The sequence below is a fragment of the Capsicum annuum genome, chromosome 11, assembly GCF_002878395.1.
Source record: "Capsicum annuum cultivar UCD-10X-F1 chromosome 11, UCD10Xv1.1, whole genome shotgun sequence".
Classification (NCBI taxonomy): Eukaryota; Viridiplantae; Streptophyta; class Magnoliopsida; order Solanales; family Solanaceae; genus Capsicum; species Capsicum annuum.
Genome location: NC_061121.1, coordinates 42,906,474 through 42,923,023, shown reverse-complemented (window position 1 = coordinate 42,923,023; position 16,550 = coordinate 42,906,474). Strand labels below are relative to the sequence as shown.

Here is a 16,550-nt window from a genome sequence, read left to right as displayed (position 1 = left end):
CTATTTATTCCTGTCCTTGTTTATATTTTTTTGTTCTTGTTTTAATATTTCATAACAGTTAAAAAATTTTAGGGCCTCAATATTTTGGCCACCTAAAACAAACTGTCAAACTCTTACTAACTTCACCCTTGAGTCACCCCTAAGTCGTTATATTTTCTAATTTTTCAAAATTACCACTAGAAAGCGTAATAGGCAGTTTGAAATCGCTACACCAAGTAATTTTCTCTTTTCGAAAACAGGAACAAAAACGACATTTGTCTATGTAGGCCAAAAGCAAAAAAATTGAAAAATTTGTTAGATCAAAGCCAAAAGTAAAATTCAAAAAAGGCATTCGCTAGAAGGAGGGCTTGAACCTCCGACCTTGTGGTTAACAGCCACACGCTCTAACCAACTGAGCTATTCCAGCTTGTTGACCCTCCCGATGCTAAGTAATATACTTATCATGTAGATTTTGTCTTCGAGAGACTATTTTTATTTTTTTCTACGTGGTACCAAATGTTTCCACCAACTCAACAAAACGTAATGTGTCCACACATATTACGCTATGACTAAAACAAAAAAAATAAATATTATTTTAGCTTATCACTAAATCATGATAATTAAATTTACTTAATGCATAGTATAATAGATTAAATATTATTTAAATTTATCACTTAAAAATGATAATTATATATACTTAATACATATTGATTCCAAGTAAAATTTCTACCTTCGAATTCCTCAGTACTTCTTCTAGGGTGACAAAACCGAACCGAATATCGCACCAAATCACAAATTGAGTTAAATTGGAAAAAAAAATTGATTAATAATTTGATTTAAAAAAATATATAAATATAATTGATTTGGTTTGATTTTAACTAAAAAAAAAAAATCAAATCAACCCGATATTATAGTTATACAATTTTTAAAAATATTTACTGTAATGTAATTTATATATTTCTTAAACTTTTTCATTATTTTTATCTTTCAACATATTATTTCAAGTTTAAACTTAGAATTATGAATGGCCGAATAAGTTTTATAGCTTACTGATATAGTAACTCAATTAAATCCCAAATTCAATACTAATGCTAACAAAATATTCAATTAAAACATAAAGAATGATAATAATATAGAATATCTATTCTTTATTTTTGCATAAATAAAGAACTAAAATTTATTTTTCTATTTAATATTTAATCATGCAATTAATACTTATTAAATTTATTTAGCATGACTTAATATTTTTAAACTATGATTATGACTATTTTTATTATGACTTATTTATATGCAATATTTATTTTCTACATTATTATTATTTATTTTTATTGAATATTTTGTAGTCATAACTTACTTCATATTGTGTTGTTTTTATAAGGAACACTTAAGATAGTTGTATCTTTTTAGGATTAATAAAATATATTAAACACAAGTTAATTATATATTTGTATGAAGCTTTTAACAGAGAAAATCCAAAACATCTTAGGAAAATGAAATGAAAAATTCAGAGGTTGAAAAACTCAAATTTTAGTGGTTTGGTTTATAGATTTAAAAATCCGACATGAATAATTTAGTTTGGTATTTAAAAAATCTGAATTAACTCAATCATGTATACATAAGTCTCCTTTTATCGCTCTTGTATGTCGCGTTACTCCATTTGAGAGAATCAAATATCTTGTAATATGATCATTTCAAAAATAATATCTTCTAAAACGATGGACAAATAAATAAAAGGGGACAATATTAGATCACTAATTGACTTCAAGAAATATACACTTGTATAATATCCCAAGTTTTTCCTACCAACATAAATGCATTAAGGAGAGGAAAGGAAAAAAATGAGACAGGAATTATCAAACGGAAAAAAAATCAATGAATTGTCTAATTTTTATTTAAGTGGTGTGTAAAAAGAGTCTATTGGAAATAGTCTTTTTATCTCTAAAGTAATGATATGGTTTACGTACATTCTACTTTCTTCAGGCTTTACTTTATGGGATTACACACAATTTGTAAGATCATTAAATTTATTTCACTAGTCTAATAATGTAATCACATGTATAAAACACGAATTATACAGAAAATAGTCACCATCAATAATTGTACCTTGTTACAGAGTTGTTCCAATGCTTTTTAGAGAAGAAACCTTCAAAAAAATTTCATGCGAACTTGAGAGGAACTGTAGAAGGAAGAAGAGAAGGTTTGTCTGTTCTTTTTGTTTTTGCAAAGGATGAAAAGTTACGTTGGCTTCTCCTTTGAGAATTTTTTTATAATTCTAAGTGGACACAACTTTTACAATAATTGTGTCTCTTTTCTTTTATTTATTAATATACAATACATAATTATATATATCTAATTTGTCTATACATGGATTCGGATTGACCTACATGGGTGATCCGATTCAGTTTCCTTCATCTCCCACTCACACATAGTGGGTCAATTCTCATTCCTATTTTGTAACATTCATACTTAACAACTAGATCGTGTGATCTTTGCATGCTTTGAGAGTTTCGTTGCTATACATATGTTAGGAATATACAACATCTTGATCAATGAAACTTAGAGTAGATTATAATATGCAGTATCCTAGATCATTTATCACATTCATATTTCTCATCATTTTTTTTTCTTAATTTTAGTTCATTATTTTGTACATATCTCATAGACAAGCATAAACGACATCAATGAACACAATTAATGTGATAATATCCAATGATCTTCCTCATCTCATGAATCTCTTGATCTTTATGTGATATGTTTTTCTAGAAATATCCTGTCAGATCGAATCAAACTTGATCTCTTGAAAATATACTAAGATAGCAAACATCAAATTGAATCTCAAGAAACTGATCAAAGTCATGGGGGTATAAATATGATAAATTACTTGTAATATTCAAGACTTTACACGATAGCAAGAAGAGACTAAACTTATATCGCCCTTATGGGTCACTTTATGCATACATGGGTCACTAATCTTAAACTTCTTTGAGGACTTTTCTTCTTTCTTCTTTTGAGAAAATTTATCAGGCTTGCGTTTTTCATGTCTATGTTTTGAATTTGAACTAGTCATATACGCGTTTTGTAGCATCACTTTTTACTCTGAGGTGCTCTTCCTCAACTTTCAAATAACACTTAGCATCTTTCATAGCTTTGATGCTAACATTGTGGGTTAAGTGCATTTTCATGTTTTTCTAATTTTGGGATAGGGAGTGATCTAGCTTGGAGTTGTTTCTTTTCAGTCAACACATGATCGACATCTTTCAGCTCATTCACCATATTTGATATATAGCGAAGATGCTAAAACATAGTACGATCATGGCATTTCTTATAACTATCACACTTAATAGTAAGAGTCTTAACTTATGAACAATTTTTTCTTTTAATGTAGACCACATGTCCTTAGCATCGCCATGCATTCGAAGTTCTCTCATGATATCATGATTCATACTGCTCGGTAACGTTATGTGAGCAAGAATTTTTTTTTTTCTAAACTTGATATGCCTCAAGATCTTTCACATGTTGGAAGGTATCACCATTTTTAGTAAACTTCATAAACACATTAAGAGCTTCAAGAGCCTCTTACTCTTCCAGGACATATTGAATTTTGATAATCCATATTTCATAATTATCACAGTTAATTTTATCAACTTTTATGCTCGACAATCATATTCTTTGCAGCAATTGACATACTGATTTAAATAATTATAAAGTATAGTGAGACAACTACGTACATAGTTTTAGCCTAAATTTATATACATAATAATTCTTAAAATAATCAACTATATTAATATTCATTTTATATCAAGTTCGAATCCAAAAGTTCATTAATTTTTCAATCATCATCCAACTCCAACATGTTATAAATCTAACACAATCAATCATTTAAGAGCCACTTATCTTAAGTCATTAAATTCAAGATGAAATTTTTATAAATTCTATAGCAAATATAGAACACTCAATTAAGAATATAATTTCATAAACGAAAAAGGGCCTAAAATTTCCTTCAGCTATCTAAAATGGTGCAAAAATGCCCTTCGTCTACCTATTAGGCCTAAAATGCCTCTTTCGTATACTTATTGGGTCAATTTTGCCCTTCCATTTAACAGCTGCCTATTGGCCCCACCTCATTTATGACATCGCATATTCCTATTGGATAATTAATATTTAATTAAACTAAATAATTTAATCCTCAAAATCCAACCCGACCCAGCCAAATAACCTAACCCAACTAAGACCCGCTCTAATTCCTTTAACAAAAAGAAATCCCCATTCATTATAATTCGCTCATCTCCTCTCTTTTCATGGACTGGGAGATGATCGATGGGATTGCAAGGATTTTGGGTAGTAAAGGTAGATTTATTGCTACTAATTTAAGTTCTGTTGCTACTGATGTTGCATATTACAATGTGCGGAGGACTTGGATAGTAAAGGTAGAGTTATTGCTATAATTTGTGTAGGAATTTTTCTTTCTTAAAATTGAAAGAAAATAACCAAAACATAGATTAAAGCAGGATATGGATCAATCTTGAATACAGGACAGGACTCATACCTCTCTGTCAACAATGTTTGACATGGACTTTCATCTTCCGAGTACATTGTAGTTGCAAGATTTAGAACTTCCGTAGCCATCTGTATCAATATATCACCAGTCAGACGCTCTTTAATAAAGTTATAACAGTGTGACAATTGTATTATTGTCGATTCAGACCTAAACTAGATACTTCAATCATGACCAGTTTAAACATCATTTTTGCTATCTTTGATGTTTAGAGAAACAAATTATATAATTTTTGTGACAGCGCTCGTGTAGAAGATAAGTTCCTTGTTGCTAACTTTTTGCGAGTTTTGTTCGCAGGGCCTTTTTATGTTCTGTCGGAATTCTTCTAATCTTGTTTCTAACTCTTTCGTGATGATGAAAGAAAAACTAAGATTGATCATATTCATCAAGATTTCTTACATGAATGTTTACGAAGTATACGAATAATCAAGTTCAACAATTTATAACTATCCATGTTCTGGATTACATATGCATATGTATTACATGGACTGAAAGGAGATGAACAGATTATGATGAATTGAGATTTCTTTTTGGTTAAAAAAAATTGGAGCAGGTCTTAGTTGGGTCGGGTTATTTGGTTGGAGTGGTTGGATTTTGAGAATAAAATTAATTAATTTAATTAAATATTAATTGTCCAATAGGAATATGTTATATCATAAATGAGGTGGGGCCAATAGGCAGCTGTTAAATGAAAGGGAAAAATTGATCAATAGATAGACGGAAGGGGTATTTTAAGCCTAATAGGTAGACGGAGGACATTTTTACACCATTTTAGATAGTTGAAGGATATTTTAGGCCCTTTTTCATTTCATAAATAATAAAATTTAAATATCATACAATTACAAAGATTATGTGGATTTATGCAAATAAAATGTAGCATTGACAATCACGGAAAGTAAATACACTTTGAATTATCTATTAAGTAGCCGTTTGGCCATAAAAATTACTTTTTTCCGGAGTTGGAGTTGGAGTTGAAGATGAAGTTGGAGTTGGAGTTGTGTTTGGCCATGTCTTTTTGAATTTTTTTTTAGACTTTTAAAAAATCCTTTTTAAATATGATTTTATGCCCTCAATTTTTAAAAATTATCAAAATCACTCAACTACTAATTTACCTACTGGTATACAACCAAATGTTAAGAAAATAATTTATATGTCTTCAATTGATAAAATAGTTAACAATAAACTAATTATTATGATTGTTATTCTTCTAAAATTTGAATAAAAATATCACAAGCACGAGCTAAATAGGTTTATCCAACCATAATCGATTGAATAGAGAAAATATATTTTGATAAATATGATTGATGGATATAAATATATTTTATATATTCTTAAATTTGTTGATGAAAATTCTTAATTACTTTCACTTGAATTAATTATTTTATTGAATTTGATCTTTTTTAAAAAAAATTACGGATGAATTATTTCTGAATAGTGCTTTTTCTTTATTGATGATATTGATTTTCCTTGAATATTTTTTTTTTGGTAAAGAGAACAAACTTTTGTTAAGCTAATTACCACACTCGTCTCTGTTGAAAATACATAAAACCAAAATAAGGTAATCGTCAATATGGATCGTTACATTCTATTTGATATGCGACTTTATTGATCACTTTAAAATAATTTATTAAAATCATCATAACCATTATATGACATATACAGAAAATTAGAATGACAAGAAAAAATATTAAATTTCTCATTTTTAAATAAGATAATGTATTAGGCCTTATATTTCTATAATATAGTTCAGTCAAAACAAAAGTTGATATATTTCCGTCATAGATTGTCATTTATTATTTTTTACTCCACGTTAGTAAATTGTGATTAAAAGAAGAAAAAAAGATTAGAATATATGTAACAATTAAAAATGATGTTATGCCATAGAAAAAAAAAAATATTTTTCTTTTGTGGTTGATTGTAGTTATAAGAGGGGTTTGTGTAAAAATTTAAAGATTGAGGTTATATATAATAATAATAAAAATTAAAAATGGAAGTAAAAAATTGTGAAAATAACAAAAAGTTGTTTTCACTTTTTGAAATCCAATTTTGAAATAATTTTTTGAATTTTCATGATCAAACACCATAAATTTTAAAAAAAATAAAAAAATTAGAATAAATTCGAAAAAAAGAAAAAAATTCTTATGACCAAACGGGCTCAAATACATTATACAAGCGTTGGTTTTGACGTGTCTGTTGCATGTAAAATGAAATTTGTCTGGGGATAGTTTGGTAATTTCACATGTTCTGTTGCTGAGTTTTTACCGCTTTATTATGCGTATCCTGCTCAATGCGTGTCATCCTGTTCGAGTTTTTGATTAGGCAAATTTTGTTTGCGATTTGAAATCTTTGATTACACAAAGTTTATTTGTTGTGATGAAGGTTTCTTATTTTACGGAATTGGGGTTTTTCTGTGTTGGTGAAATTGCGGTTTGTCTTCTGAAACATTTAATCGGTGAATTTTGAGTTGTTTTTCCTAATTTAGGTACTGATTTGGTGAAATTAGGGTTGCCGTTCGATCCTTCTCTTCTTATTTTGGAGGTTCTTTTACCTTATTTGAAGGAATTGGGGTTTCTTCGTGTTAGTGGAATTAGCATTTCCGCTGTAAAAAATTTGATCTGTTGGGGAATTTTGACTTGTGCTTCACAACTTAGGTACTGGGTTAGTTAAATTAGGGTTAGTGTTATTTTTAAGGAATTTGGGTTTCCTCACGTTGCTGAAATTACCGTTTGTGCTATAAAAGAAATTGATCGGTTTGGAAATTTCGGGCTATGTTGCGCAGTTTATGTTGATTTTTACTTTCGGAAAATTGATTAGCTTTTCCGACTCAGTTTACTTCATCGAGGTTTCTGTGTTGCTTCAAGATGACGACTTTAATGTGCTTTTTTTAATTCCATAATTTATGTATTTTCGTTAGCTTGTTTGTTGCGCTTCAAAGTTAACGGTTTTCCATCATGTTTACTGGTGGTATTTTGCTCCACTGACGAAAGTTTCAATTTGTTCCTTTTGATTTCTACAGTTTACGCATTCAGTTAAAATTGTGTGTTTGCTTTAGTTAGTCTTTATATGATGTTTATTACTAGCATGTTACTTAAAAGGTGAAAGTTTTTTATGTATTTATCTTAAGTTGTGTTTTATACTTCGTTGTTCATTCTGCGAAAAGAAAATAACACATTATTAAAGGTCTTCTTCCTGTCAAAAAGAAAAAGTCAAAACCTGCATGTTGCCATGTCTGCTATGGTGATGGTGATGGCTTTGTATAGCCACAGTTGGACATTTGCTGGCGTAGTTGCCAATATAGTATTGTTTAATGTCTAATATATGAGTGATCCCGTTAAACTGATAATTTTTTTTCCCAATCTTACAGTGCTCTAACAGAGTATATACATACTCCCTTTTCAAAGAGTGACTCCCCAAGATAATAACTATTGGTTGAATAAGTATTAGTAGTTAATTCACCATATTCATTCTTGCAAGAACCTTGGAACTAATGACCTTTTTCCCCCTTCTTGAAGTTCTTGGCGTGATCTGGAAATTTAAAAATACTCTCGGGACAATTGATTGATGTTAATTTTAACACTTAATTAACTTTAGAATTCATCAAGATGTTACTTTTCAATTATCATTAAGAAATCATGTCATCAAGTATCACCGATAACTTGAACCTAAGACTAAGAACAATAAAAGAAAAGCTACACAAGTATCAAATGCTAAGCCCCTCTTAACAACACTACATTTTTAGCTATGATATAGCTTTGCTATAACTAATTTAATCAGATTGATGGATCGTTACACAGAAATCTAAGCAAGAAGAATATTTAAAACTAGCATCATCGACTTAAAGACTATCAGGACAGAGAGACAGGTTGAAACTAAAACAACAGAATAACTTATAGGTGCAACAGACCAACTCCAAAAGGGTAAATCACATAGGTCTTCTTCAATAAGAACATTGTATAACCGAAGCAGTTAATTTTGGTTTACTTCAATAATCAGTTGCTGTGACTGGTGCATTTATGCACCAAACAAAAGCACATATATCAAAGATATTCATGAAAGGTTCTTGGCACCACTAAAAGTCGCATTTAGCACATACAAGATCCTCACAAAAACTTTCCTTTCCACCCTTTAGTCACAAGTTACATTTACTACAATTTCTTCTTATATCTCCATATATATCTTGTGGAGAAAAAAAAGGAAACATGGCTTCTAAAAGACAAGGCACAAGATTTAGAATAGAGGAACAATGACAGAAACTCGTAATCCATAGAAAATTAGAGCTAGAAGTGCACATATCTTTCACTGGGACAAAACTCCAAAGAAGTAATATTAGTACCCAGGTGCAGTCTCTTGTGCAAAGGGGAGATCTCAATTTTTTCACCGTCAATAACATAGACATCACCATCTTTGGTTCCTCTGCAGTCAAATGACAGGCAGAGATTTGGATGAATAATTAGAAAACTAAACATTGCAGCAGATAGGGATGAAAATGGGATAGTGCAGGTTGCAGCCTATGCAGGATGGAGCAATTATAGCTTATGCGGATGCGGGGAAAGACATAAGCAAGATATAAATTCTGTATATCATAAATCTTTAGGAATACTAAAAAAAGGTTCTTATTTTGTGAAATTCTGATTTGGAAATATTATTCCTGATTGTTATATTTTGATATTCTCCAGTTCTGTTTTGTTTCTGATTAGTTGGGTTCAGAAATGCACACATAACTGAAAGCATTGGTTAGAGAAAGATGTATGAAACTGGCACGACAAGTTCTTCAGGCCACATGTCAAGTAGTTCCCGTCACAACAACAATGCAGAGGTGAAAACACCACCTCTGAAAAGCTGCCACAAGGTACTTTAGCCTCTTCAAATATAATTTCAATGTTTTGCTTCAACTTCAACTGACTATTGCTAATTCACTTTCCTATCAGTGAACAATGTTTTGTCTCCTACTTTTGTGGTATCATTGGAGCCACACTTTACAGCATCCTAAGAAATGTTGTTGCAACTGTTTTTACTGTCCACCTCAACAAGGTATCCAATATCTTTTTTTAATTTAATACATATTGTTAGATATAACAAAATTAAGCATTGATTTTAAAATTCTTCCTCTTTTCCTCCTGACTCTGACTAATTCTGAGTGATGCGTAGTGGTGATTATGCGGCTAATCAATTTTGTTGGCAGTATGTTTAACTGTAATAGATTGTTTCTGATTATCGTGCAAAGCAAAAAAGCGAAAGAGAGAATTCAATATAGTGTTATCAATTTTGTTGGGAGTGTTTTTGGCTGTAACTATAGTCTGAACATGTTTATGTACTAACCCATGCTGCTTCTCTTCTCTCTATGCTTGTTGAACTTTTGTTCTCTATTGTTGTTCATGTTTGAGTTTTCCCTGCGCTGCTATTGGAATGTGGTGTGTTGTCCCACGGTTGACCTCTTTACCTGGATTCATGTTTGATGTTTCTACAGAAAATAATTCTGAGTAGTTCTGTCCATATTTTAAAAATTTATCAGTCCACACTTAACAGAGCAGTGTGACCCGCAGTTTATTGTTTTTTGGTTTGGCTCATCTAACCTACGTGGGGAACACACTGAGCGGATTACCGGAGTGGAGTAGACTAAGGCTAGATATATCTTGTATAAGCTGTTTTCTGCAGTGATCTCATTGTATGTCAGTGTCGCCCAATCAATCAATTTCTCTCATTGATTTGGTTATTTTTCCTGCTGCAGTGCTTGGGCTGATGTTTCTGTGCAATTTTTCCAATTTGTTTGCTTCATGCTCAACCTGTTTGTATGTTTTGTTAGACTATGCAAATATAGCTGTCTTTTTTCAGATTTATTTACTTAAACCATGAGGTAATATTTACCAGGTGCATTTCAGTAAAGAAATTAGCTGATACATGATTAAATCAAGTGCTTTTAACTGTAATCTATCTGCACGAAGTGATTGACACGAGTAGTTGATCGTGACCAGTCTAAGCATGTTAAGCCATGTTGGTAAGAGTATATTGTTCAAACTAATAGATTTAACTGGTTGTTGCGAATTCCACTAAGTGAACTTCAAGTGACAGGGAAATGAAGAGCGGCAGATACATGAATAGTGTTATGCACTGTTCGGTTAGTTTGGTGAAGACCAATTAAACTGTTAACTATTGTTTAAGTTAATCAGCATGTGTGGTGTTTGAGTGCATTCAAACATTTTCAAATCTGATAATTTGTTTGCTTCCAGTTCCTAAAAACTTCAATACATTGACCTAACAAATCAAACATTTGATTTCGTATAATTACCATACAAAAAATAATAGTATTGTTGGCGGCTTTTCTATTACCAGCAATATCATGGCACCGAGTATGTGTGGATTACTTCTTTTTATTTTTATTCTTTTCCATTTCTATTTCTACTCTTTCAGTTTCCTTTTTCTACACAAGATTTCATTCATTCTTATTCTCTTACCCATTTTATATTTCAGTATGCAGTTCCTCCATTTTCTTGAGATCATATTCTTCTTCCTGTGAAAGTTTTACTGTCTAGAGTTTGCTGGCTCTCTTTTGACACAAAAATTTCACATTAGACTTGATGAACTACACAGCAATATTAGTTATACTGGCTAACATGCTCCACGCAAAAATATTAGAATGTGTGCTACACTTGCATTAACAATGACAATGTTCCACAACATACTACTGTTTCTTTTATGGTATCATACACTGTACAGTTAGAAATTTCCTCATTATGTCACATTCACGCATTTGTACTGAAATCGACATGTGTTATATACTTTTGGGAAAAAATCATCGTTTCCACCCTAAACTATACCTGAAAAGTCTAAGTCACATCTAATCTATACTAGTGACCTATTACACACTTTAACTATAAAAAAGTGATATTACCTCCCCGCAACCCCCATTCTAAGGCGCGTATGTTACACTTATTTTAGGCGCGTCCAGCCTATTAAATAACAAAAGTAAACGGCTAAAAACATTAAGGGAAAAGTCATCGTTTCCACCCTAAACTATAGTTGAAAAGTCGAATCCACACCTAAATTATATAAGTGACCTATTACACACCTTAACTATAAAAAAGTGATACTTTTTACTGACGTGGCAGTGCGTGTAAAACACTACACCACATGCAAGTGGTGGTAGCCTGACAGGGTGTAAATTGTTTCACTTTTTTATAGTTTAGGTGTGTAATAGGTCACTAGTATAGTTTAGGTGTGGCTTCAACTTTTCGGGTATAGTTTGGGTGGAAACGATGCCTTTTCGTATACTTTTTTTTTGGCACCACAAATAGTCACATTACATTTTTCTAAACGCCTGTTGTTGTTTACAAAGTTACTATCACTAAACATTCCTGTTAAGTTTTTCAGTTTCATATATAAACTGCTAATCAAAATACTAACCCTGCTCAATTTTATAATGTAACAGGTTTGATCACAAGTTAAGGATGCACTGTTTTTTGTTATTTATGTAAATAAAATGTACATGACCTTTTGTAAAACTCGGCTCCATGATAAATACCATAAAGTAAATAGTTTGCCCTACACATTGCCGCATTGCATCCAAATATTGTTTACATGCATCACGTCCTCTTCGCCCCTAATGTGTGTGTATATATATATACATATATATGTATATATATATATATATGTATATAAATGTGTGTGTATGTATATATATATGTGTGTATGTGTGTATATATATATATATGTATTGGAAACACCACATCGTCAAATAATAATCTTGACCATTGTTAAAAACATAAAATTTTTCTCTTTTTTTATTTTTTTAAAAAAATTCCTTCCGCTTTTTTCTTGTTATGGAACAATTAAGGTGATTAAAAAAAAATCACCAGCAACAAAATTTGAAAGACAAATTTGTGGCACACAATTAGGGGTGGGCATAAATACCGAAAAAATTGAATCGAAATTTAATTTTTGTTTCGGTTTTTCGGTTTTTTAGATTGATTTCGGTTTTTAATTTTTAAATTTTGATTAAACGGTTCGGTTTTCGTTTTTTTTTTATTTAAATTCGGTTAAACCGAAAAAACGAAAACCGAAATTATATAAATAATATTATAATATATATATATATATTATATAAAATAATATATATTATCAATACATTATATTAATTATATATACATTTTAGTAACTCTAATTCCAACTCCAAGGCGCCTAAATCCCTAATCAGTAAACATATTACCATTCACACTGAAGTCTCAATACTCACGAACAGTAAACAGTAAATTCAAGGCGCCGTTTTCGATTTACACTACGGCGATTCGGTGAAATAGACGAAAGATCGGCGATCTACTCCCTTTCTTTACAATGACACCGCAACCTGCGACCCGCAACCACAACCGCAACCTGCGACCCACGAATTTGGTGTTTCGTATTTGTGTCTAAAGAGGAGCATTCAGGTAAGTTTATGGCATTTTCTGCTTAACATGGTAGTTTATTGCATTTTCTTTATTTTACATTTGGAATAGAAACGAGTACTGCATCACCCAAGAAACTCCATATGTTAGTCCCAACGATGACATTGCTTGTTATCATAAAGAACTTGATGACATTATTTCGTTTCATTGAGTTACTTATAGTTATTTATATTTGGAAATGAAAAATAGATTTGAAAAAAATTATTTTTCTTAAAAAAATCATCAATTTTAAATGCTCAGTTATGAAAAAGAGAGACTCTCTACTTTAATATTTTAAACCGAAATAAAAATCCGAACTAACCGAACCAAATTTGTAGAAATCGAACCAAACCGATTTTATTTCGGTTTGGTTATGATTTTCATTTTTGTCAATTCAAAAATCGATAAATCAAACCGATATTAAACAATCAAACCGAACCGACCGAACGCCCATCCCTACACACAACTCAGATAGCAAAAATTTGCTCACCACAGTGATTATGAAAAGTAATTGTATCTCTATTTTTAAGGATCACACGACAAAAGAATTAACATGTGTGAACTCAAACTTTGAGAATAGTGAGAAAAAAATAAAAGTCACGCAGACCTTTTGTTTTGAACACACAAACTTTAATCAAAACTCCAAAAAATGAATTTATCCTCCAAGAATCAATTCACAGCAAGATGTCATTAATATGAGTCCACAATATCTTTTTTCTATATAAAGAAAAACTTGATAGTTTTTGGCCAAAGAATGACAAAAACTTTTGGTTAAAGAAATAGTAAATCTTCCTTGTTACCGTGTTTTCCCCAAAGAAAAATAACTATCAGGAAACATGTGGCTCTTACGCCAAAAAAAAAACACCGCAAAAAAATTATAACAAGTAATCGGGGAACTGTGACAATATTTTCAACAACGAAGATATGTAGGGATGACAATGGGTGGTGCGGGTGCGGGTGCGGGTTTTAAGTTATATGGGGTGGTGTGAGTTTTAAGTTATGCAGGGCGGGTTAAAGTAATTTTTTATTTAAATGGTGCGGTGTGGGTTGTGGGTATATGTGGGTTTAAATTAAAAAAAGCTAAAAATTAATATTATTCTCATGAATATACCTAAAATTATATGTATTCTTTACTTAAAATTTTATGATATTTAAAACGACGTGTATAACACTACAAATAAATAATTTTATAATTTTTTTAATATCTCTATTCATTTTAATAAAAATATGATATTTAATCATTACTTTGTACACGTGATACTTTTTGACAATTTCGTAGTGAAAAGTGATATAATAGAAATTAGTTATCATCTCCTAGTTGTAGATTTGAAAATATTATGATTTTTAATGGAGTTATAATTTTTTTTTTTAAAAAATAAAAATAAAAACAAGGGGTGGTGCGGTGCGGGTATGCGCGGGTATGAGTGTGGGGTGGGTTTATGCGGATTTAAAGGTGATGCGGTGCGGTTTTGAAACTTGCGGGTTTTGAAAAAACCCGCACCACAACTGCACCGCACCACACCATTGTCATCCCTAAAGATATGATATGACTAGAAAATTAAAATAAAATCCTGCGCCCCGATGCCAATGAAGAATGTAATCAAACATACAATTTGCAGAATCATTGTTATGCTAGTTTAATAGTATAATTACATGGATAAAATACGAACTACATCAAAATAGTTACAGTCTATAATCGTATCTTGTTATAAAATTGTTCCAACGTTTTTCGGAGAAGAAACTTTCAAAGAATCTTTATGCGAACTTGAGAGAAATTGTAGAAGAAAGAAGAGAAGTTTTGTCTATTCCTTTTGTTCTTGCAGAGAGTGAAAAGTTACGTTGATTCTCCTGTGGGAATCTTTTTATAATTCTAAAAGAATACAAATTTTCAAATAGTTGTGTCTCTTTTCTTTTATTTATTAATATATAGTACATAATGATATATATAAAATTTTTCTATTTATAGATTCGAATTGACCCACATGGGTGAATCGACCCAATTTCCTTATTCTTTTTTTTTTTTTTGAATTTTTTTCTTTTTTCATTAATCAATTAATCTATTTAATAAATAAAAAATGTCATATTTATTCCATCTAATTATATATCATGAGTTACAAAAAAATCTTATTTTATTCATATTCTTTACTTAAATAACGTGTCTCATAACTTCTTTCTATCTAATTTTATGGTCTATCAATCTATAAATAACTCATTTCTAGAATTCATTTGCATTGCAATTGGATAATAGTTTCTTGGTGCAGACACATCATTAACCACATGACAATTGGTGACTATTGGATGCAAAGGTTGTTCTATATCTTCTTATTCTTTCTTTCTGAGTATGCTATTTTTAGTGTGTTGTCCCTTTCACATTTTACTGTACAACAGAAAATATTTAGTAATAAAAATATCATGTATAATCTTATTTTTAAGTAATTTTTGATATCTTACATTGATTCTAATAAGCAAGGACGTGACATTTGAGATTTTAAATTACTTTCTTACAATTTTTATTCATAGTGCATTATTTTTGTGATGTATTTTTTTTTGCAGGAACAAAAAAGAAAATCAAATGATGCATATACATATGAAAAGAAGATTAGGAGACGACTATGAAGAGATTTTTGGAGGATAGTATCATTACCAACCAATTAACATTAATATTTTTTGGTAGTGTTTTTTCTTTATTTTATTTAAATAATTTAAAATTAGTATTTTATTAATTTAATTTTACGAAGAAAAACTATTTGATATCTCCTTTTCTTTACTTAAAGCACGTTAAAGCAACAACTTGACGTTGCTCCTTCTGCTTTGGTTATGAATTTTAAGAAAGAAAATAAGTAACACCATGATATCATTTTTGCTCATATGTATTATAATTCTATATAATATCCGTCACAAATTCTTCAAAAATGATGTATTATTAAAGGATCCAATGCAGGTGTAATGATATTTTTGAAAAGTCATTTTCATTAATTTATTAATTAGCAGTCATTTATAATGTAATAAAATAATATTATATTTTCATTATTTTCTTCTTTAGCTACTCCCGCCGTTTTTCCTTCTTATTTAATTGTTCTGCACTTTCATTTTTATCCTATCGACTACACCTCATTATATCTTGATTATATTATTAATAAAAATGAGATCATTTTACATTTATTTTATTTTAATTTTTTTAATTTTTTTAATTTCTTATTTATTTATTGTACCAAAATAAATGTGTCAATTACTACTCTTTCATTTATTTATATTCTTTAATATAAAATATTAATTATTAATATTAACATCAATTAATCAATATGCGTTTGAGTGATTAGTTTGTATCTCAGTATATTAGCATATTGCAAAGTTGCTAGAGAAAATTGAAGGAAAGATGTCTTTTAAGTCTTGAATGAAAGATTGGTGACATTGACCAACTTAAAGGATCAAACATAATTAAAAAAGTTGATTACGTTAATTGTGGACTTGATTAATATTTTTCAAACTTTTAAATCTTTTCAAAAATATAAATTAACCCACACCCACAAAACTTCCCTCTCTCTGAAAATCAATCTCTCTTCTCTCTTTCTCTCAATAGTTTCTCTCTCTAACTTCTC

At 30.1% G+C, this 16,550-nt stretch overlaps 1 non-coding gene across 1 annotated transcript; it reads right to left on the bottom strand.

Moving 5' to 3' along the window:
• Nucleotides 1-332: 332 nt before the first annotated feature.
• Nucleotides 333-406, bottom strand: TRNAN-GUU. Its single transcript has one exon. It is a non-coding gene; the product is annotated as a tRNA-Asn (tRNA).
• Between the last annotated feature and the right edge of the window lie 16,144 nt (nt 407-16,550).